This window comes from Entelurus aequoreus, linkage group LG07 (genome assembly GCF_033978785.1).
Source record: "Entelurus aequoreus isolate RoL-2023_Sb linkage group LG07, RoL_Eaeq_v1.1, whole genome shotgun sequence".
NCBI classification, from domain to species: domain Eukaryota; kingdom Metazoa; phylum Chordata; class Actinopteri; order Syngnathiformes; family Syngnathidae; genus Entelurus; species Entelurus aequoreus.
The window spans coordinates 40113139-40136823 of record NC_084737.1 but is presented as its reverse complement, the minus strand read 5'-3'; the positions used below and the strand labels follow the sequence as shown (position 1 = coordinate 40136823).

At 40.3% G+C, this 23685-nt stretch overlaps 1 protein-coding gene across 1 annotated transcript in view; it reads left to right on the top strand.

Moving 5' to 3' along the window:
* Positions 1-635: 635 nt before the first annotated feature.
* Positions 636-23685, top strand: part of LOC133653854 (proline-rich transmembrane protein 3-like) — a 40275-nt gene continuing 17225 nt past the window's right edge. Inside the window, exon 1 of the mRNA XM_062053614.1 lies at positions 636-758. The gene's annotated coding sequence lies outside the window, so the exon portion shown is untranslated. The remainder of the gene's footprint in view (positions 759-23685) is intronic.

The window sequence follows — 23685 nt, the reverse complement described above, 5'->3', positions numbered from 1 at the left end:
TTAGGTAAACATTATGACAGTTACTCTAATAGAGTTTACAGCACCAAAATGTCACTTTTTTCAGTGTGCATTTGTTCCTACAGCAGCATGTTCAAGCAGGAGTGTTATTATTGCACCTCAAAAGGCAAGTAGGCGGGGGGCGGGGGGGGGGGGGGTTAAGAGTGGGCACCGCTCCACGGTGCAGCATGAGGACTCGGTGTGATGGAGGCCAGCTCATATTCCACCTTGATGTCCTCTGGCAAAGTAGGCATATGATTTGATATTGATATACCTGCAACCTCTTGAAACTTCCATGCACCAAAATGCTGCTTCTACCCAACCCGTCACCACGTTTGTGCCTGCATGGTGAATGTTGCGTAAGCGACATGGAGGCTGCGGGTACTAAGGTCAGCACTCAGCAGTCGTGCTTATTCGGCTGTAGAGATAGGGAAGGGAGGTATAGACTCGTGGATGGAGCCTTCTGTGGGGGGCGTCTCTCTCTCTCTCTCTCTCTCTCTCTCTCTCTCTCTCTCTCTCTCTCTCTCTCTCTCTCTCTCTCTCTCTCTCTCTCTCTCTCTCTCTCCTCTCTCTCGCTCGCTCTCTCCTCTCTCTCTCTCTCTCTCTCTCGCTCGCTTTCTTCGCATTAGCTGAGGACTGAGGAGAGTGGGCTGGGTGGTGCTGCAGTGATTCACTTCTTGCGACAACCATCGGTGGACCGTGGGTACCTTCGTCGCAGCGACCACCATGGCCTAACCTCATAGGAGCAGCACAGGCAGCAGGTATGTTTGTGATCCTATAGCTGACTTTTGCTCAAATATTTATGGAGAGTGCCTTTGCGCAGTGATCCACGGGGACCACGCGTCGTGCCGCTATAGCAGGACATCCACTATGATAGCATTTCCCCACTTGCTCTGAAGTGTGGGCATGTCTTGTGTGTTTATTTTTATTTAAAAGGGGGAAACACATTTGCGTGCGGAGGGAGATTATTGAGTGGTGACCGTGGATCTGGAATTTATATGAAGGGCCTTGCAGTCTGAATACAGTAGTATAAAAGAAAAGAAATACGATGACATATCATCGTGAATTTTTTATTTTTTTACAATAATGTGATGACCGAATGAACACAGGTACAATATTAGGTAAATATGAATGCATATTGGAGACTGACATTTGACAACATTTTCTTAATTGATTTATTTTTTTAAATAGTATGCTATTTATTTATAGCTGAAGTGCTCTCGTAGGTGCCCAAATGCTTGCTTAAGTGCCCACAGGAGCCAAAACGTGCTAAAGGTGCTTTCTTAGGAGCCAAAACGCATGTTAAAGTGTCCTCTCGGGAACCAAAACAAGTGCTTAAGTGCTTTCCTAGGATCCAACACGTGTGCTAAAGTGCTCTCTTAGGAGCCGAAACGTGTGCTAAAGTTCCCTATTTGAAGCCAAAACGTGCTAAAGTGTTGAGTTGAGTTTAAGTTTATATTTCGAACATGCAAGCATACAACATGATACATCACAATTTCCAGTTTCTCTTTTCAACATGTTCGAAAAGGAGTAGGAAGAAGCAGAGCTTATTTAATCCTGCCCCTTTTCTTTTACATAACAGTTGCTAAAACTTCTGTTCACTTCCTGTTCTCAATTTATTCCCAATATACTCCATAAATAATCACATTGAAAATAAATAAATAATACTCGGTGAAGTAAGTTAAATTTCATATAGTGAGAGGAGTAAGATTATTTTGAAAATGAATGGATGGATGAAATAAATTCAGAATGTTTATCATGGTTCTTCTTCTTTGTACTTTGTAAACACTTTAAGTTTGAAGAGTTTCTTGAAGTGGATTATATTAGTACATTGTTTGATTGCTTTGCTTAATCCATTCCATAATTTAATTCCACATACTGATATACTGAAGGTCTTAAGTGTTGTATGTGCGTACAAATGTTTTAAATTAAAATTTTCTCTAAGATTATATTTCTCCTCTTTTTTTGAGAAGAATTGTTGTATATTCTTGGGTAGCAGGTTATAGTTTTCTTTGTGTATAATTTTAGCTGTTTGCAAATTCACTATGTTGTGGAATTTCAGTATTTTTGATTCAATAAATAAAGGGTTTGTATGTTCTCTATATCCAACATTATGTATTATTCTAACTGATCTTTTTTGTAACACCGTTAATGAATGAAGTGTACTTTTGTACACTTTGTACAAAGTGCTCTCTAAGGAGCCAAAACGTGTGCTAAAGTGCCCTCTTCGAAGCCAAAACATGTGCTAAAGGGCTCATGGGAACCAAAACAAGTGCTTAAGTGCTCTCCTAGGATCCAAAGCGTGTGCTAAAGGGCCCTCTTAGGAGCCAAAATGTGTGCTTAAGTGCTCTCTTGGGAGCCAAAACATGTGCTAAAGTGCCCTCTTCGAAGCCAAAACATGTGCTGAAGTGCTCTCTTAGGAGCCAAAATGTGTGCTTAAAGGCCTACTGAAACCCACTACTACCGACCACGCAGTCTGATAGTTTATATATCAATGATGAAATCTTAACATTATAACACATGCCAATACGGCCGGGTTAACTTATAAAGTGACATTTTAAATTTGCCGCTAAACTTCCGGTTCGAAACGCCTCTGAGGATGACGTATGCGTGTGACGTAGCCCGGCGAACACGGGTATGCCTTCCACATTGAAGCCAATACTAAAAAGCTCTGTTTTCATTTCATAATTCCACAGTATTCTGGACATCTGTGTTCGTGAATCTGTTTCAATCATGTTCATTGCATTATGAAGAAGGAAGCTGAGCAAGCAAAGAAGAAAGTTGTCGGTGCGAAATGGACGTATTTTTCGAACGTAGTCAGCCACAACAGTACACAGCCGGCGCTTCTTTGTTTACATTCCCGAAAGATGCAGTCAAGATGGAAGAACTCGGATAACAGAGACTCTAACCAGGAGGACTTTTGACTTCGATACACAGACGCCTGTAGAGAACTGGGACAACACAGACTCTTACCAGGATTACTTTGATTTGGATGACAAAGACGCAGACGTGCTACTGTGAGTATGCAGCTTTGGCTTTTTTTTGCGTATGTACGTAACTTTTTTAAAATATATAAGCTTTATGAACCTTGGGTTAGGTGAACGGTCTTTTGGGCTGAGTGATTGTGTGTGTTGATCATGTGTTTGAATTGTATTGGCGTGTTCTATGGAGCTAGGAGCTAGCAGAGGAGCTAGGAGCTAGCATAACACGTACCGTACCGTACGTGCGCGTCACGTAAGTAACTTTTTAAAAATATATAAGCTTTATGAACCTTGGGTTAGGTGAACGGTCTTTTGGGCTGAGTGATTGTGTGTGTTGATCAGGTGTTTGAATTGTATTGGCGTGTTCTATGGAGCTAGGAGCTAGCAGAGGAGCTAGGAGCTAGCATAACAAACACGCAGGTGTTATTATGCAGGATTAATTTGTGGCATATTAAATATAAGCCTGGTTGTGTTGTGGCTAATAGAGTATATATATGTCTTGTGTTTATTTACTGTTGTAGTCATTCCCAGCTGAATATCAGGTCACCCCCGGCTCTCACAGCATCTTCCCTATCTGAATAGCTTCAACTCCCCACTAGTCCTTCACTTGCACTTTACTCATCCACAAATCTTTCATCCTCGCTCAAATTAATGGGGAAGTTGTCGCTTTCTCGGTCCGAATCTCTCTCACTTCATGCGGCCATCATTGTAAACAATAGGGAACTTTGCGTATATGTTCAACTGACTACGTCACGCTACTTCCGGTAGGTGCAAGCCTTTTTTTTTATCAGATACCAAAAGTTGCAATCTTTATCGTCGTTGTTCTATACTAAATCCTTTCAGCAAAAATATGGCAATATCGCGAAATGATCAAGTATGACACATAGAATAGATCTGCTATCCCCGTTTAAATAAAAAAAAATCATTTCAGTAGGCCTTTAAGTGCCTTCTTAGTAGCCAAAGCGTGTGCTAACCCAGTAGGCTCAAGACATTGATACAACATTGATTATACATACACGTTCCTTGAAACTGACTTTGAAACAACGTTGCAAAATAGTCGTATTTGTAAATTGAGACAATGTTGGTGTCTAAAGTAGGATCCATGTTGTTGGTTGGGAAATGACCACATTTCAATGATCAAATCAACATCTCAACCTGACATTGAATAAACGTTGTCAAAAACGTTAGGTTAGTTGCTCAACGTCAGGACCTGATTCAACAAGTTCTCAACGTTTTTTTAATGTCTTGTATCCTCTTGGAAGCCAAAACGTGTGCTAAAATGCTTTCTTAGGAGCCAAAATGTGTGCTAAAGTGTCCTCTTGGGAGCTAAAACTTATGCTAAAGTGCCCGCTTGGGAGCCAAATCGCATGCTAAGATGCCCTCTTGGGAACCAAAACGTGCTAAAGGTTAGGTTACCAATTATGGATGGATGAATACGAGTATATGTAGCCTGGCAGCCTGCCTTTTATGTTTGCCTTTTGTTTATCTGTATTGAGCCAGAACTTATCTCACAGAACCAGTTTGAAATATCTGGTGCTAATATGGTGTTAAAATGCACGAGAATAGAGGAAATGGTGTCGACTTTATTGAAAAATTTCAGAGGGAAGACCCACAGATATATGGAATTTTAACAGTTCCAGTGGATGCTGATCAAAACAAACAACTGACCTGTCGCCTGTCATGTTAGTCTGTTTTAAGGCTATATAATGTGCCATTTGTATAACTATATAATATAAACATGTTTAAAGTGCCCTATTGATTGATGAGGACATGCCATGAGGTGCACCATAATTAATTGTATGCAAAATAATGCAACAGCCCTGCAGTAAGTTTTCTCATTTGTTTTTTTTTTTGTAGCTGTCTGAAAGGGGTGCTGCTTAGTTGACGGGGGATGGTGCTTTTTGAAATCTACTTTTACAGTTGGACAGATGGGTAGAATGTGGACTGTGAAACCCAGTAAGCTCAAATTCAGTTCAGGGACTCCATGTGTGTTTATTTGGCGATCACAAATGGATGTGGATGTTGTAAAAGTGTTAGAAGTGAGAAGAAGAGAATCCAGTCTTCCTATAAAGCTAAGTTTAATGAGCTATGAGTTGGTTTCATATATCTCATCTCTCACAGTCACCATTGAAGCCAGCAGCTTCTTTGGTTTCATTAGATTGGATGGAAAACCAAAATAGCCCAAACAATAAGCCAGGAAATTGAAGCAGCCTTACAGCACAGAGAGAGAGGGTGAAAATATATATGCACTTAAACCAGCAACAAGTGTGCAACATGTTGTGTGTTGTATGCAGTCGCAACACATCCACGAAGTTTGTCTAGTATCAACGTGTTGGAGAATTACTATTCAGGGACATTTGAGCTCATCCTGAAGGGAAAGGAAACTGGTCCAATGTGCTACTGGATGTCATGCAGAACCCGCCAGATGAACTCAATTCTCAAGAATAACAACACACCCTGATCCAACGGCAGGACAAAAAGGCTTCATCTTTTGCCTAATGCAACTTAGGAAAGATTTCAAGATTGCTTTGATGGTCTGGTCTGGGATAAAGTTATCATTTAATTAGGGCTGTCAAAGTTAATGCATTAACTCAGTGTTTTTCAACACACGAGTGAAATACAGTCTGGTGTGCCGTGGGAGATTATGTAATTTCACCTAATTGGGTTAAAAATATTTTTTGCACACAAGTAACTACAATCCGTAAATAATGTGCCGTTGTTGAGTGTCTGTGCTGTCTAGAGCTCGGCAGAGTAACCCCGTTATACTCTTCCATCTCAGTAGGTGGCAGCAGGTAGCTAATTGCTTTGTAGATGTCGGGAACACGTCATGTCATGATCACAATATGCAGGCGACAGCGGGAGGCAGTGTGCAGGTAAAAAGGTATCTTATGCTTAAACCAAAAATAAACAAAAGGCGAGTGCCGCTAAGAAAAGGCATTGAAGCTTAAGGATGGCTATGCAAAACAAAACTAAAACTGAACCGGCTGCAAAGTAAAAAAACCACAAAATGCTGGACGACAGCAAAGACTTACTGTCAAGGCGTATACTATGGTGTGGTTTGTTCTCCCGAGGTGCAAATGATTTGGACCGGACATGGCGTGAAGTTGAATACATGATTTAATATTAATACTCAAAAAAAGGAATAAACAAAAGGCGCGCACAAGGGCGGAAGTACAAAACTTGGCTATACAAACAAAAACTCGCACAAAGGCAGGACTATGGACAAAAAAACAAAACTTGCAAACTATGGCATGAATAAAGAAAACTTACTTGGATGTGAAAAGGGCAGGAGCAGCATGGATCATAAGGGTGTGTAGAGAGTGTGTGACAAAACAAGAGAGTGAAACCAGGAACTAAAAAGCGTCCAAAAAACAAACAGCACATGGCCAAACAGAAACATGATCAACACAGACATGACACTTACAGTGTGTGGAGCAGAGACGGCGTCCACAAAGTACATCCGTACATGACATGACAATCAACAATGTCCCCACAAAGAAGGAAAGCGTCCGCACAATTTAAATAGTCTGGATTGCGAAAATAGCGCTCAAGGAAGACATGAAACTGCAACAGGAAAATACCAACAAAACAGGAAAAAAATACCAAAATAGGAGCGCAAGACAAGGACTAAAACACTATACACAGGAATGGTAAATGGGTTGTACTTGTATAGCGCTTTTCTACCTTCAAGGTACTCAAAGCGCTTTGACACTATTTCCACATTCACACACACATTCACACACTGACGAGAGCTGCCATGCAAGGCCCTAACCACAACCCATCCGGAGCAAGGGTGAAGTGTCTTGCTCAAGGACACAACGGATGTGACGAGGTTGGTAGAAGGTGGGGATTGAACCAAGAACCCTCCGGTTGCTGGCACCGCCACTCTCCCAACTGTGCCACACCGTCCCCCAGGAAAACACCAAAAAACTAAAAATAAGTCACAACGTGATGTGACAGGTCGTTAAACTATGCACGCAAGTATTTTACTGTGATTAGAATTAAAATGCAGAAATGTGAATAATCTGATTAAGAATATTATCGTTTGACAGCACTAGTTTATGGTTGTTAAAAAAAAAGCCTTTGCATAAAATGTGTTTTAAGGACTCTACAAATGTAGCAAATGTGCAGCTTTAATTTACTAAACAATGGCTTACCTTGGAGGCTTTTAGACTGGCAGCAGTGTACTGTAATATCTTCTCGCCATCCTGACAGAACTTCTAATACATTTTCAGAGCACTGAGAAATAAAACATAATCCACCGTTAGTAGGCTATTTTCAACAACCCCACTTAGTATTAAACATAATCCAATCCTTTTAAAGGCTCCATTTCTTGTTTTAAGTTGTGCATCACTAGTTTATATGCATTTGACAGTATTTTTATGGTCAACATTTGCCACACAACACTTCACTTAACACCTTTATTGCATACAGCTGCAACAGAGAGAGTTGTGGTTCACTCTCTAACTACAGGACTACACTTTAAGATTTGGGATGTGGGTAATGTCTTTTCCTGACAGTGTTTTGTGGGATTGGACATGATTTAGCAGCTGCTGCGCTCGTGGTGCGTCACCCGGAATGTGGGGGGGGGGGGGGGGGGGGGGGGGGGGGGGGGGGGGGGGGGGGGGGGGGGGGGCTACTTATTTGAACACCTGAACATATTCTTTCATAGTGGATTTGTGTAGACAATGAAGACTGCTAAAATATCTATATGGCTCGCTCGTGTGTCAATATTTGCAGCAATGGGGGAACTATGTTGGAGCCCAGTTTGTGCATGCATGTGTGTGTTATGTTTATGTGTGTGTGTGTGTGTGTGCCTGTGTGTGTGTGTGTGTGTGTGTGTGTGTGTGTGTGTGTGTGTGTGTGGTGTGTGTACGTGTTCTTGTATTTCTACCCTTCTTGAGATATCAACAAGGAAAAGTACTTCATATGAGGACCGGTGAACAAGTTAGGACCGAAATCATGGTCCCAATACGGAAAACCATTGCATCTAATAAAGAAGGTCTCATTTGCACCCCTGGTGGTGAAATCTATCAAAATTAGGGTGGTCCCAAAAAGGAGGGATTTTTCAAATTGATTGTGTGTCGGTTTTAAAAGTGCTCTCCCTCTGGTTAACATATGAAATAACAAGTGTGTGTAAACATTTTAAGTGCTCCCCTCTGGCCAACATATGTAATAACAAGTGTGTGTAAGAAATTAAAATGCGCCCCCCTTTGGCCAAAATGTATTCCATCCATCCATCCATCTTCTTCCGCTTATCCGAGGTCGGGTCGCGGGGGCAGCAGCCAGCTCCTCCCGGGGGATCCGAGGCGTTCCCAGCCAGCCGGGAGAGATAGTCTTCACAACGTGTCCTGGGTCTTCCCCGTGGCCTCCTACTGGTCGGACGTGCCCGAAAACACCTCCCTAGGGAGGCGTTCGGCCAAAATGTATTAAAAACATAAATAAATATGTATATAGAGACATATTGTAATAACTTGAAGTAAATAATGAAGATTAAAAACCAATTACAAACAAAAAATAAAAAATAAATCAAATGATCTATAAGCAGTCTTTTTTCTACAATGTGTCGACTTGTTTCGTATAAAATTGGGAACAATTTCTCCTATTCTTTTTGTTTCTGTAATATTGCAATATTTTCTCGTAAAATTATAACTTAAAAAAAATAATAAAAATTATTACTTTTAATGCAAACTGGCGACATTTTGTCATATAAAATTCTGACTTTTATCACAATATTGCCAATTTTTTTTGATGTTCTTGTAAAAAACAATGACATTTTTTGAGTAAAATTATAACTTTTGTCATACTTTTGCTAAGTAAAATTCTGATTATTATTATAATATTGCCATAATTTGAAAGTACCCTTATAAAAATGTGAATTTTGTTGAGTAAAATTACGACTCCTCTTTGATCAAATCGCCCAAATTTGAAGCTTTTCTGTAAAATTGCGACTGTTATCAGTTTTTCTTTTAAATTTTGACTTGCGTTGAGTAAAATTACGACTTTTATTATAATACTGCCAAAATTCTAAGTTTTTCTTGTGAAATTCCAACTCATTTTTCACAACAAGCTTTTTTATATTTGTATAGCATATATATATATTTTTAATGTTGCAAATACAAATCTTTATATATCTAGAAAGGGTGGTCCTAAAGAGGTAGGCATTTTTCGCAGGTCCCAAGAAGGTAACAAATACAACAATGTGTGTGTGTGTGTGTGTGTGTGTGTGTGTGTGTGTGTGTGTGTGTGTGTGTGTGTGTGTGTGTGTGTGTGTGTGTGTGTGTGTGTGTGTGTGTGTGTGTGTGCGTGCGTGTGTGTGTGTGTGTGTGTGTGACACTTGAAACACCTCACCCTCCACACTGACCTTTGGCCTCTGAGCTGAGGCCACAACATCAGTCAAAGATGCCTTGGGGATCAGCACTTTTAAGCTTTACGTCCGTTTGGACAGGGGATCAAAAACAAGCACGATTGGTTCTGCGTGGAGCCTCCTCTTGACTTCGCTGCGAGGCTGAAGATTTTACACATCCCCCAAGCTGTAGAGCGCCACAAGAGAGGCACCTTTAACTGGCTTTGGGCTAATTTAAAAGCTAAATGTGTGGAAAGTTGGGCACAGCTCTGATAACAAGCTGTGGAATTATTTATACTCCTGTTTATTTTTTCACATATCCAACAGATTAATTTAAGATGAATTATTAGACACATTTAGATGACCAAATTGGTCAAATAAATAGGTGAAGCTGGACAATATTATGGAGGAAATCCACATGTTTTTCCAAGGTGTGGAATTTTTAATAGTCATACCCGGGCCTGGACGTGCGCTGCTGCCCCCCCACACATACCAAGATAACCGCACATACTGTCCCTCCCATTTCCCCACCCTGTGTGCCTCTCGCTGCCCGTGTGCCGCTTCACAGCCTCATGTGTCCACCTACATAAGGCAGTGCAAACAAGTCAATCATCTGTGTGGCGAGTGGACACAGCAGCAGTAATAACTCCTGTGCTCTGCCGTGGAACCGACACATACGGTCGCTTTCATACACTTGTTTCTGTTTTTTTTTTATCCTCAAAAACGGTTTTGTCTCAAGATATCTATATAATTTTTTATTCAAACGTTTTGGATCGTCTGTTGCTTTTCCAAGAGCTGGGTGGCCTAGTGGTTGTTCTGTGTGAGTACACAGTCACAAGATCAAATCTCCGTTTGAACATCTGTGTGTGGAGTTTGTATGTTTTCTCCGGGTAGTCCGGCTTCCTCCCACATTCCAAAAATATGCATGTTAGGTTAATTGGACACATTGAACACAATCTGGTATAAATGCGACTGTGAATGGTTACCGTATTTTCCGGACTATATCTGGATTTTCTATTATTTGTTTATTTATTCATTTTTTATTTATTAAATCAACATAAAAAACACAAGATACATTTACAACAGTTAGTGCAACAACCCAAACCGCCCCTCCCCCATTTACACTCATTCTCACTCATTCACACTCATTCACACAAAAGGGTTGTTTCCTTCTGTTATTAATATTCTGGTTCCTACAATATATATCAATGCAGTCTGCCAGGGATACAGTCTGTGAAGCACACCTTTAACAGTTCTTTTTACTCATTTCCATTAATTAATAGTTTCTATGTAACTGTTTTTATTTTATTTTAATTTCTGTTTTTTTCAAGAAAATGTTTTTTATTATTTATTTATTTAAATAAAGGACATTATCTTTACCAGACCAGTTTGTCAATGAAATTAGATTGTTTAAAGGGTTCTTAAAACCAGGTCCAGTCCAGATTATGTCCAAGTCGGGATCAGCAACACACACCTTCATTTATGTACACTCAAATTAGGGAACTACAACAACAGATTGCATATAATCTATAAACAAAATTTCATTTTCAAAATAAGCATTTGAGGACTTCCCCATCTATTTTTATGTTTTTTAGCATTATTATCAGTTTCAACCATATAGCTTTCTAAAGTTAAAAAATGCTGAATAAATGTTTTAAAGAAAGTAATACTAAGTGAATATCTATTTTTGGAAACACCCTATAACCCCGGGAGAATCACTGATGATGTGTCCAGGTTGCACCGTAAGGTGTATTATGAAACCGATCCAGTATGGCATCGCCATTGACTTCCAGGAAGAGGCTGGATGACAACCCCGAAAGAGTGGTGACAACTGGAGAGACAGTTGACAGCCCGGAAAGACGGCAACCGGGGCAGGGAGGGGTAGCATCCCAAGCTGCAGCTCCCGCAAGGGAGCACCCATATAACGTTGCGAAAAACCCTGAAGACACATAAGATCAAGATAGGCTGCCTGAGGAAACCCGTGGTGCAACGCACAGGGCCAGTACCTTGTACGGCCCTGATGAGACGGAGGAGGACCCAGGCCCGGACATTCCCCACAGTGCCTGGAACCTCCAAGCACCACCGGCGCAACCCCGGGGCAGACCGTCGGAGGGGGGACGCGTGGCGTGGAGCGCTACCTGGACACCAGTCGAGGGACTGATCACCCTCGGCTGGGTCGCCCGGGATAGGGTGTTTGATTAAGACCCGAAACACCCTATAACCCTGGGAGAATCACTGATGATGTGTCCAGGTTGCACCGTAAGGTGTATTATGAAACCGAAACTGGCCTTAAAAATAAACAGAGTACTATAGTTAAATTGTCTAAATTATGACTGTCAATGCCCATCCATCCATTTTCTACCACTTATTCCCTTCAGGTTCGCGGGGGGCGCTGGAGCCTATCTCAGCTACAATCGGGCGTAAGGCGGGGTACACCCTGGACAAGTCGCCACCTCATCACAGTGACTGTCAATGAACTCTCCTAAAATAACAGAAACCACATCAAGCATCATAAACAAACCAATCCTTAAACACGTGACTTCTTGCCGGAAGTGAAAAGCAGTGGTGGTCGACCAAGCAGTGCGCAAACTATCTGAGTACAAAAGAGGCTTAAATCTTCCTGCGAAAAGCACATACTGTACAAGCAAAAAATCAAAGTGGAATAGATCCCTATACTTTATCCCCCAAAAAAATGTTTTGAGTGATATCAAGGATTACATACGTCAGTCGTGTTCTCAAACATATCAAACATTTGTGCTCCGGATGCCATTTTACAGGACAAAACAGATGGAACTGTGTAAAAGCATGGAGGTGTCCAACTTCTTTGTGTGTGGCTGGGTTAGGGCTGGGCGATATGGCCTTTTATTAATATCTCGATATTTTTAGGCCATGTCACGATACACGATATATATCTCAATATTTTGCCTTAGCCTTGAATTAACACTTGATGCATATAATCACAGCAGTATGATGATTCTGTGTCTACATTAAAACATTCTTGTTCATACTGCAATAATATATGCTCAATTTTAAACTTTCATGCAGAGAGGGAAATCACAACTAAGTAAATTGACCAAAACTGTATTTATTAAACAGTTATTAAGCAGTGGCACAAACATTCATGTCATTTCCAAAACAGAAAGTGCAAAATTGTCAGAGACATTTTAAAACAAGCTTTTAGTGCACTTTTGTGCAAGATGTCTCTAAGATGACACATCAAAACAACACTAAATTAAAGTGCACTTTTTGTACAGAACGCCACTACAATAGTTTAAAACAAATAAAGTGCACTTTTGTGCATGATGTTACACAAGATATTTCAATAACTGTCAAATAAAAATTAGCAGCATAATAGGAAATCAAATAGTGTATGTCCTTCGCTATGTGGTAGGTTCCTGCGGACGTTATCTCCTTCTGTTGTTGACTATTTTTTTCATACGGTGTTGATGTGGAAATGGAAGACGCCAGGCTCAATTGGGTCAGTGCTGGTTGCTGGGGCATTTTGTGGGTGTGGCACCGGCCGAGATGTTGACATGCAGAGTTTCAAGCACTCTTCATTCTCTAGCGGTTGACTTTTCAAATGATGCTACAAATTAGTAGTGCTGCTACTTTTTGTAGCAACGCTTTTGCCGCATACTTGACATATTACGGTTGTCTCTTCAACATCTTCCCGCTTGAAGCCAAACCACCGCCAGACGATGGACCCCGGCTGTTTTTCTTGGAAATTAATTTTTCTTCCTTCATTTGTTACCAGATTTGCACCTTCTTTCTCTCGTATTACCATTTGCACCGCTCCGCTTGCACCACAGCTGATGTTACCCATGCCGCTACCTCTCTGCTCCACGAGAGCGTATGACGTTGCACGCGCGACAATATGTGACGTATGTAACAAGGTGCGCTTGATTTATGTCTCTGCGAGAAGGAGAGACAAGAGCTGCCCACAGCTAAAAGCAACTGCGTGATAACGTATACTTGAATACTCACGATATAGTCATTTTCTACATCGCACAGAGACAAACCCGCGATATATCGAGTATATTCGATATATCGCCCAGCCCTAGGCTGAGTCAAGGACATTGGTATTAAGACTCTCCCGGATAAATATTTATCGTTTTTGCTCGGGTAAGGTTGCATTTCATGATTTAACTTTGCGTCTAGATTAAAGATTAAAGTACCAATGATTGTCACACACACACTAGATGTGGTGAAATTTGTCCTCTGCATTTGACCCATCCCCTTTGGGAGCAGTGGGCAGCAGCGGCGCCGCGCCCGGGAATCATTTTGGTGATTTAACCCCCAACTCCAACCCTTGATGAGTGCCAAGCAGGGAGGTAATGGGTCCCATTTTTATAGTCTTTGGTATGACTCGGCTGGGATTTGAACTCCAACCTACCGATCTCAGGGCGGACACTCTAACCACTAGGCCACTGAGATGACACTCTAACCACTAGGCCACTGAGATGGGTTGCCATGTTTGTTGCTGTTGCACGCGCCGTTTACAAGTAGCGTGATTTTTTCCCGTTTTGATCAAAATATAACTATATATGTCAACATTGTGTATGTACTGAAATATTAATTTCTGATTGCTGTCTTTGATAAAAGCTTAACTCTTTAAGATTTTTGCTCACATTTGCGTTCTTTTATTTAGACACGCCGAGTTGGTGCTTTTTGAAACACTCATAGCCATCATGTGTTCAGGAAATACAAATAATATCAAGATAATACTTAAATGGGAAATAACAACCATCCATACATCCATTTTCTACCGCTTGTCTCTTTTGGGGTAGCGGGGGGTGCTGGAGCCTATTTCAGCTGCATTCGGGCGGAAGGCGGGGTACACCCTGGACAAGTCGGCACCTCATCACAACCGTTAAAAGTATATCAAACAAACCTTTAATGAAGTGATCACTGCAAAAGCATGCATTCTTCGACTCTGCTCCCTTGGGCTTGAGTGTGTGCTGCTTTTCTCGTTCCGTAAAATCTTGCGCTCGTTCTTCCTTTTTAATGACTTCTCTAGGAACTCTGAAGAAACGTTTATCCTTTCCGCGATTTGAATGATTCTTACAGCCGAAAACAACACAAGTATAGGGCATTTTTTTTTAGAGAAAGGCTAATTGGCGCCTAGTACCCATTGAAGACAGAGCTATTTTCAACACAACCAGTATTCATTGGGCTGGACGTGATCCGGATGTGATGTCAGTAACCTCCCACCAATAAGATGCACCGGTATATAAGCTGCACCCACTACATTTTAGACGAAAAACATATTTTTCAATATATGAGCCGCACCGGACTATAAGCCGCAGATATTTACCGGTACATTATGAAGTGAGATATTTACATCAAATGCATGGGCACTATACTTACAAACAGTGTTGGGTTAATTACTGAAAACCAGTAACTAGTTACAGTTACTAGTTACTTTATTTAAAAAGTAACTCAGTTACTAACTCAGTTACTTACACCAAAAAGTAATGTGTTACTGTGAAAAGTAACTATTTAGTTACTTATATACATATAAGTAACACATATAATATATATGACTTAGACTTAGACTTCCTTTTTATTGTCATTCAAATTTGAACTTTACAGCACAGATAAGAACGAAATTTCGTTACATAAGCTCATGGTAGTGCAGGATAAAAAAAGCAATAAGGTGCATATATAAATAAACAAATATATATAAATATATATATAAAATAAATAAATATATATAAATATATGTAAATAAATAAATAGATTACTGTAAAGATAAATATATTGCACTTTTTCACACGCGTCCACGTTTATGGATGTATGTTATATTGTCTTTTTTATTCCAGCGAGATAATCCATTTTGGGGGGAGTTGAGGGAATAATTTAATTATGATGCGTTCAAGAGTCTTACGGCTTGAGGGAAGAAGCTGTTACAGAACCTGTAGGTTCTGCTTCGGAGGCTGCGGAACCTCTTTCTAGAGTCCAGCAGTGAAAACAGTTCTTGGTGGGGGTGGGAGGAGTCTTTGCAGATTTTCTGAGCCCTAGTCAGGCAGCGGCTTTTTGCGATCTCCTGGATAGGAGGAAGAGGAGTCCTGATGATCTTTTCCGCCGTCCTCACCACTCTGTGGAGAGAATTCCAGTCTGAGGCATTGCAGGCTCCAGTCCAGACAGAGATGCTGTTGGTCAGCAGGCTCTCTATAGTGCCTCTGTAGTATATTAGGGCTGCAACAACTAATCGATTAAATCGATTAAAATCGATTATAAAAATAGTTGGTGATTAATTTAGTCATCGATTCGTTGGATCTATGCTATACGCATGCGCAGAGGCAATTTATTTATTTATTTTTTATTATTATTATTATTTTTTAATAATATTTTTTTATAAACCTTTATTTATAAACTGCAACATTTACAAACAGCTGAGAAACAATAATCAAAATAAGTATGGTGCCGGTATGATGCCAGTATGCTGTTTTTTTTCAATAAAATACTGGAAAGGATAGAAATGTAGTTTGTCTCTTTTATCCGATAATTAATCGAAGTAACTTCATTTCAGTACTGTTATTGCACTGGAGAATAATACAATCTGTTGATCAACTTGACATGCATTTGCATCACTGAACTCTGCTAAGCAATGTGGTCTACATACAACACACAAAGACAAAGATATGTTTCAAAGGGCCAATTTGTTTCAGGCCATAACAAATTGACAAAACTATTTTAAATAGCTGCAACATAACATACATAAGTAACAAACAGCATAATAACAACATAGCTGTAAACCAAGGAAGGCACACACTACATACACAAAGCCTAACCAGGCGTTTTTCTCTCTCAAGGAATTCTGAAATAAAATCATGTCTGAAGCCCAGAACACTCTACACATTTCCCCCGTTTTAGTTTAGAGATAAGGAAATATTGGCCTGGCCCACTAGCATTCCTCTTTATGTTTGTGAACTTTATAGTCCATACATTTAGAGTGATGTGATAATCAAACACTCTAGAAGTCTAGAATGAAAGAGCAACAGTATATAAGAGAATTGACAAGAGTGTGTGTACCTTTAGTGCTGAATGATGAGCAGAGGCAGAGTTTGGAGTGTTTTCTTTAGCTCGCTTTCCATTTTTACCTGTATGTACTCACTGTCCAGGTGCCATTTGACGCCCGGTATCATGCTAATTAGCTTTGTTGAAGCATGTTGCTTTTGTAGCTGTTTCAGCAGAATTGAATTGCTGTTTTGGGCAGTAGATAGGATCTTTGATCCTAGACACAACTTACATTTAACTAAAATGTTATTTTCTTTGTGGTCGACAAAAGAAAAGTAGTGAGAATATTTACATGTTAAGAAACTCGGCTTCGGCTTCGCCACGATGTCTTGTTAGTAAACACAGACACGCCCCCTCCCCCACACACACACATACACACACGCGCCTCTTCTCCGTTGCCTCTTCTGCAGCGCTCCAATAAAACACACTCAGATCTTCTCAGTTTCTAGCCGATACAACATAAAAAATAACGTAAACTAACACAGTAACGCATCATGTAGTAACGGTAACTGAGTTACTGAATATAAAAAATAACGCGTTAGATTACTATTTACCGCCGAAAGTATTGGCGTTACAGTAACGCGTTACTTTGTAACGCGTTAGTCCCAACACTGCTTACGAACAAACACAATCTGGTTTAAATTTCTAACAACAGGCCGTTGATTAGACATGAGGACTTAATCAAGATAACTGAAATGCCTCAAATGTTGGAATTGGAATTGCTTCGGTTGTTCCTTGAGCAGGTTGAACTCAACATTAGGCCAATCTATGGTCAGATATATTCCTACAGTACCTTCTATTATTTACGGCATAAAAATGTGTTGAGCGGATTAAGTCATGCCGTGAATAATAAAGACATATGAACAGGATAAGACAATTGGTTGTTTTTTTTTGTTTTTTTGCACTTTTCTTCATTGTGTCCCCATTCCAAAGAGCCCCTCTTTTTTTGTAAATAATACTCAATTTACTATCTTAACTGGTTCTGTGACGTGGCTCTTAACACAAACATTTCCATTGAAATGAATTATAATACATTTAAAAACACAACAGCTCCGTTTTAACTTTTCTAATAAGTAATATTGTATGAAAAAACCACACAGTGGAATGTAGTACTAACAGCTACAGTAGTTTTATGAGTTTAGTTTATTAATGTAATAATAATGTACAGCATTTACCTCTGCAATATGTCCTTCCTGCTGCTTCTCCATCAAACAGATCATCAGCAGCCTCTTCATATTCTCATGAATAAATGTTTGCTGCTTAGGTATTATTTTAACATTCTTGGGTAGCGGTAGACTCATTCGGCTTCATCATGGTGCAGCCCAGCAGTGATACGCTTGAAGTACATCAAATGTAGGTCGCTCTTAGAAAAGAGATTTTAATCTCAATGAGTCTTTACCAGGTTACATAAAGGAAATTGAAGTGCTTCCCCAAGTTGACTACATGCTCTGTCATGTTTTTTGATGATTTCCATCCATCCATCCATTTCCTACCGCTTGTCCCGTTCGGGGATTTCTTTTTTTTTAATTCAATAAATATTATCCACTTATTTTTCTCAGCAATGTCCTTTAGACTCACTTTCTTTCTTCCCATACTTGGAAAACACTTATATTCATCACTAGCTATAAGCTAATTCTAGTGAGTAAGACCAGATGTTTTGGTTGAATCTTACGGGGTCCACTGTGACATTTGCTATGCTAACTAATGGCAGGGATGCTTGTAACTCAAATTTTGCTTGCAACTTAAAGCGAAACAATTAGCCGAGATACAGCTCTTATTTCAAAACACTCTTAAGTTGAGGCTCGGGATGTAATGATAAACCGTAATAATGATAAACCCGGGTAAACGCTTGACAGTTAGCACTGCACTTTGATAAACTCATGTACTGACTGGTTCCAGCTCGCCAGCTTAAATGCTAACATGAAAACAAGAGACACTATCCATCCATCCATTTTCTACCGCTTATTATTTCCCCAATAAGAAACAAAATACCCTAATCTAAACTTATATTAACACATTACTGTCTGAGCAACTAAGCCATTCAAATGTGGACATTGAACCTACAAGCTGTGCTCTCTTAGAGCGATCAATCTGCCCTTAAAGGAAAAGAGACAGGTGTTTTTTCACGGTGCATTAAAATAGCACAACGCCCGTCAGAAATAATAAATAATATATTTTATTTGTTATGCACTTTTCATTTGAATTAATCTTAAAGTGCTACAGTACAACCCAATATTTAAAACAATAAAAGCCTTTAAAACAGAATACTAAGACTCAAACACAATCAGTGAAGCATAAGAAACACAAAACAGGCAAAATAGTGGGTTTTCTAACAGTGTAGTTATTTTTTTACATTTTTGATAACTTGGTCAAAATATTTCAGTGTGTGTATAAGTACTTTTTTTTTAACTCATTTAACAATACTGAAACAATAATGGTAACCGTGGTAATGTTCGTCACGATAACCGTGATAAGGAATTGTCATATTGTTACGTCCAAGGTTGAGGCACTCTTAAGTTGAGGTACCACGGTCCTTTTTTAATGCCGTGACAGCGCTTTTCTTTCACCTTTTTTTGCGTGCATACGTGGATTTAATGTAGCTAAAGATATTTGGGATGCACACATTCAGACTAAAAATAATCTCTTATTACTCAAAATGTTATTTTCTGGTAAACAAGAGTTGTGTGTTGTGCTACCTTGCATTTTAGGTGTTTTGGATGACATGTTTTCCCTTTGCGTGCAAAATTCCTTATCCTTCATACTTGATGTAATACTGTGAGAAAGGCAACACTCCCAGAGTACTTAACGCAATGTTAGAAGCAGAGCTTCTTTCATTGCCACGAAATGTATTCACTGGAGCATGAAACAAAGTTCCTCTGGGGAAAAACGACCAAAGATCATCTGCTTCTATACTGATCATAGAGCATGCATGCTACTCTTTTATTTAACCCTGTCTGACTTTTATTTTGTCACTCCCAACACAATTATACTCTTTGTTTTTGATGCATTTACAACCTCAAATAGAACAAGCTGGTCAATTATCATTTACTCTGTCCAAATGCAAATACAATTATAATTTTGATTTCATAATTAGGACATAGATTCAAAAAGTGGCTCGGCGTGGCTCGATTGGTAGAGCGGCCGTGCCAGCAACTTGAGGGTTCCTGGTTCGATCCCCAGCTTCTGCCATCCTATAGTTATGTCCGTTGTATCCTTGTGCAAGACACTTCACCCTTGCTCCTGATGGATTGTGGTTGGGGCCTTGCATGGCAGCTCCCGCCATCAGTGTATGAATGTGTGTGTGAATGGGTGAATGTGGAAATAGTGTCAAAGCGCTTTGAGTACCTTGAAGGTAGAAAAGCGCTATACAAGTATAACCCATTAAAAGTTATGGGTGATTGATATTTAAGGTCTACTAAAGGCATACAATCGCCATTTTTTTGCACAACTTTCTGGACGCTGGCACAGAAAAAAAGGAACATTTGCTGGGGGAAATTCTCAGAAACCTTCTGTAAACACTGACCTCATTAATTCTTCTGCAAAGTCCCATGTGTGCCAACCAACACTTGTCATATTAAGACATTAGTATTAGTATTAAAATGATTTAGAGATTAGCACAGCACACAGTGAGTCATGTCCTTGAGTAATTTTCCGTTTTTCAGGGGCGGCACTATTTCATGTTGTCATTCCATAATGTTCGGAAGCATTTCCTGCCCTACATAAAGAACATATTGTAGAAGAGTGAGTGACAGCATGCACACCCCCTGCAAGTAAATGAGCAGAATGATGCGTCCTTTGGCCCCCAAGGGGCAGCATGATAAAAATACACAGACTTTCTGCACCCATCTGCCTTCTCCCCCCGCCCCATAGAGAGAGAGCTGCTGTCTTCTATATGAGATGGCAATTCTCAATTGCCCTCTCTTTGGGGATTAAATTAAGTATTTTTTGATGCGGGCTGTCTTTTGTGAAAAATGTGCAGTTGTTCCTTTTCTCTCACTAAAGCTTATTTCTTTGAAGACACAATAATCTCACTCATGTTAACACACAAGCTCATTCGTGCTGGAGCACTTTAGAACAAGATACTAATATCATACATATTAAAAGCCATTTCTCAGTAGATATATTGTTTATGTTTGGCTGCCATCCACTGTGTACCTGGCTGGAAACCTCGGTGAACATATACACAATAGTTAAACCTGCATCGCACAAACTACTATACAGTAGTACCTTAAGTTAAAGTTAAAGTACCAATGATAGTCACACACACACACTAGGTGTGGTGAAATTTGTCCTCTGCATTTGACCCATCCCCTTGTTCACCCCCTGGGAGGTGAGGGGAGCAGTGAGCAGCAGCGGTGGCCGCGCCCGGGAATCATTTTTGGTGATTTAACCCCCAATTCCAACCCTTGATGCTGAGTGCCAAGCAGGGAGGTAATGGGTCCCATTTTTATAGTCTTTGGTATGACTTTGCCGGGGTTTGAACTCACAACCTACCAATCTCAGGGCGGACACTCTAACCACTAGGCCACTTCTGCTCACTGATTTCCGTTCCCGTAGCAGCGCACATCTGACTTCTGGCAACAAATGTGTGTTCCTACTTCCGCAAACAAAAGCTTGTGTGTGTTCTAATCATGGCAGACTTAATAACAGACAACGAAGACAACTATTTTTGGACAATTGAGGATTCACAACCTTATCTTTTTGAATCTGAATGGACGGAGGAGTAACTACTGCTTCTAGAAGCGAGCATGAAGAAGAGGGTGAAACGTTTGAGCAGACTGAAGTCGACAGAGTGAGGTCGGTGTGACACAAAGCTGCAAATGTGGAATTTGGAGACAAGCTATTTCGACAAAAATGGAGTGCTTACCCAAATAAACCAGAAAAAACGTCCACGGCCAGCTAGACCAAACAGACAACTGTCCATCGAGTGAGTCACACTTTATATTGATCATGATAAACACAGCACGTCATGTTTGTATCATGACAGATCGCCTAAGCTGTCTGGCTAGCTGTGTACAAACAAAACATGAAATGTGGGCTAATACTTTACAGATACTGTAATATGATTGTTCATGGTTTTCAGTTAGTACACATTGGTGTCCTATCACAGTGTTGTGCATATTGCAAACTCAAACACGTTTTGTGCTGACTTAAAAGCTAGCTTCGCTCTTGCCGTAGTTAACTTTTACGGCTAATACCGAAACACGCAGATGTGTTAGTACGCTAGAAAAAGAGTTCCTCAGTGTTCGCTCTTACAATAACAATGGCGCTACCGTTTGGTTGTTATACAGGTTGTGGAACGCAAATTAAGTATTTGTGACGGTTTTTGTATGCATGTTTAAAGTGAGTGAGAGGTACAATTGATTGCTCCCACTAGCTGCATTGCTAGCTACCTAGAACGAGCCGATGTATACATGTAAGACTCCAAAATCCTTTTGTCTTCTTGTCTCTCATAATGATTGTAAATAATACGCAAAAAAAAAAAAAAAAGTGCAGTTCTCCTTTAACATAATTTTCGCCCTTATTAAACACTTTTGTAAACACACACAGTGAGGAGATAAGAGGGGAGGCGTGAAGAGTGGAAAGGTATATCCAAAAACAACTTCCCAACATTTTCAATCGTTTTTGGTCTCTGTTATGTCAACACCTTTACTCTTTTGGCAACAGTCGCACCTTCCAGTTCTTCTTTTTTTGCCAGGAAGGTACTTTTTGTTGATCCTCTTCATTCTAGTGAGATCAACAGCTCAAACGGCAACTTTTGGGATGATTTCCTTCTGGAATTCGATAGTAGTTCTCACTCTATTTTTCAAATAATTGGCACCCAAAACTTTCTTTGGTCCCATGGCTGATTTTTATTTAGCAGTCTCACTGCATTAAAAAAATGCACAAACCGTTAGTCAACAAGTAGCTTCCTTACTTTTGGCACAGTGGATTGATACGAAAAAGATGGGACTACTTTCCCAAATCAAACTGTATCTTACAAGACTGCAGTGTTTTGCAAGATTTGGTGTTGGGCGTGTGATTCAAGATGGCTTAAAAAACAAGCGTTGATGTCAACACACAAATGTAAAATTCAACACACAATATTAAAATCCAACCAAAAAACACAACTTTAACCAAGGCAACTTTTGGCAAAATGTTTAGTTTTTGACTGAAAACAATTCTAACTAAGGTATTCGTTAACCAAGGTATCACTGTAGTTGTTAGTGTTATATGATTATATCTAATCCATCCATCTATTTTCTACCGCTTGTGCCTTTCGGGGTCGCGGGGAGTGCTGGAGCCTATCTCAGCTGCATTTGGGCGGAAGGCGGGGTACACCCTGGACAAGTCGCCACCTCATCGCAGGGCCAACACAGATAGACAGACAACATTCACACTCACATTCACACACTAGGGCCAATTTAGTGTTGCCAATCAACCTATCCCCAGGTGCATGTCTTTGGAGGTGGGAGGAAGCCGGAGTACCTGGAGGGAACCTATGCAGTCACAGGGAGAACATGCAAACTCCACACAGAAAGACTCTGATGATCGAACCCAGGAGTTTCGTTTTGTGAGGCACATGCACTAACCCTTTTGCCACCGGGGACGGCGTGGCGAAGTTGGGAGAGTGGCTGTGCCAGCAATCTGAGGGTTACTGGTTCAATCCCCACCTTCTACCATCCTAGTCACGTCCGTTGTGTCCTTGAGCAAGACACTTCACCCTTGCTCCTGATGGGTCCTGGTTAGCGCCGTGCATGGCAGCTCCCGCCATCAGTGTGTGAATGTGTGTGTGTGAATGGGTGAATGTAGAAATAGTGTCAAAGCGCTTTGAGTTCCTTAAAAAAGGTAGAAAAGCGCTATACAATACAACCCATTTACCATTTACCATTTACCGTGTTGCCTTATATCTAATATATACATAATTTATAATAAATTAATTTAAATTTTCAGAACATTTCGAGAGCCAATGAAAAAAACTTGCTGCGAGCCGCACTTTGGATAGCCCTGATCTAGGGGCAAAATGTATGCCCAAGCGAGAAAAGAAAACTTTTTTTTTTTAATTGTTCACAACAAAAATCTTGAATTGTTATATCGCTCAGACCTAATATGTACACTCTCACTATGCACTTCTTCAAAGTAATAGATGCCAATTATCAGATTGGGGTGCATCACATAAGCAAAGCTGTGTGAGCAACAGTGCTAACGTCACATTATAACAGGAACATCATTCTAGGTTAGTTAATATGCTGAAATAGTCTGTAGGTTGGAGTTCAAATCCCAGCCGAGTCATACCAAAGACTATAAAAATGGGACCCATAACCTCCCTGCTTGGCACTCAGCAACAAAGGGTTGGAGTTG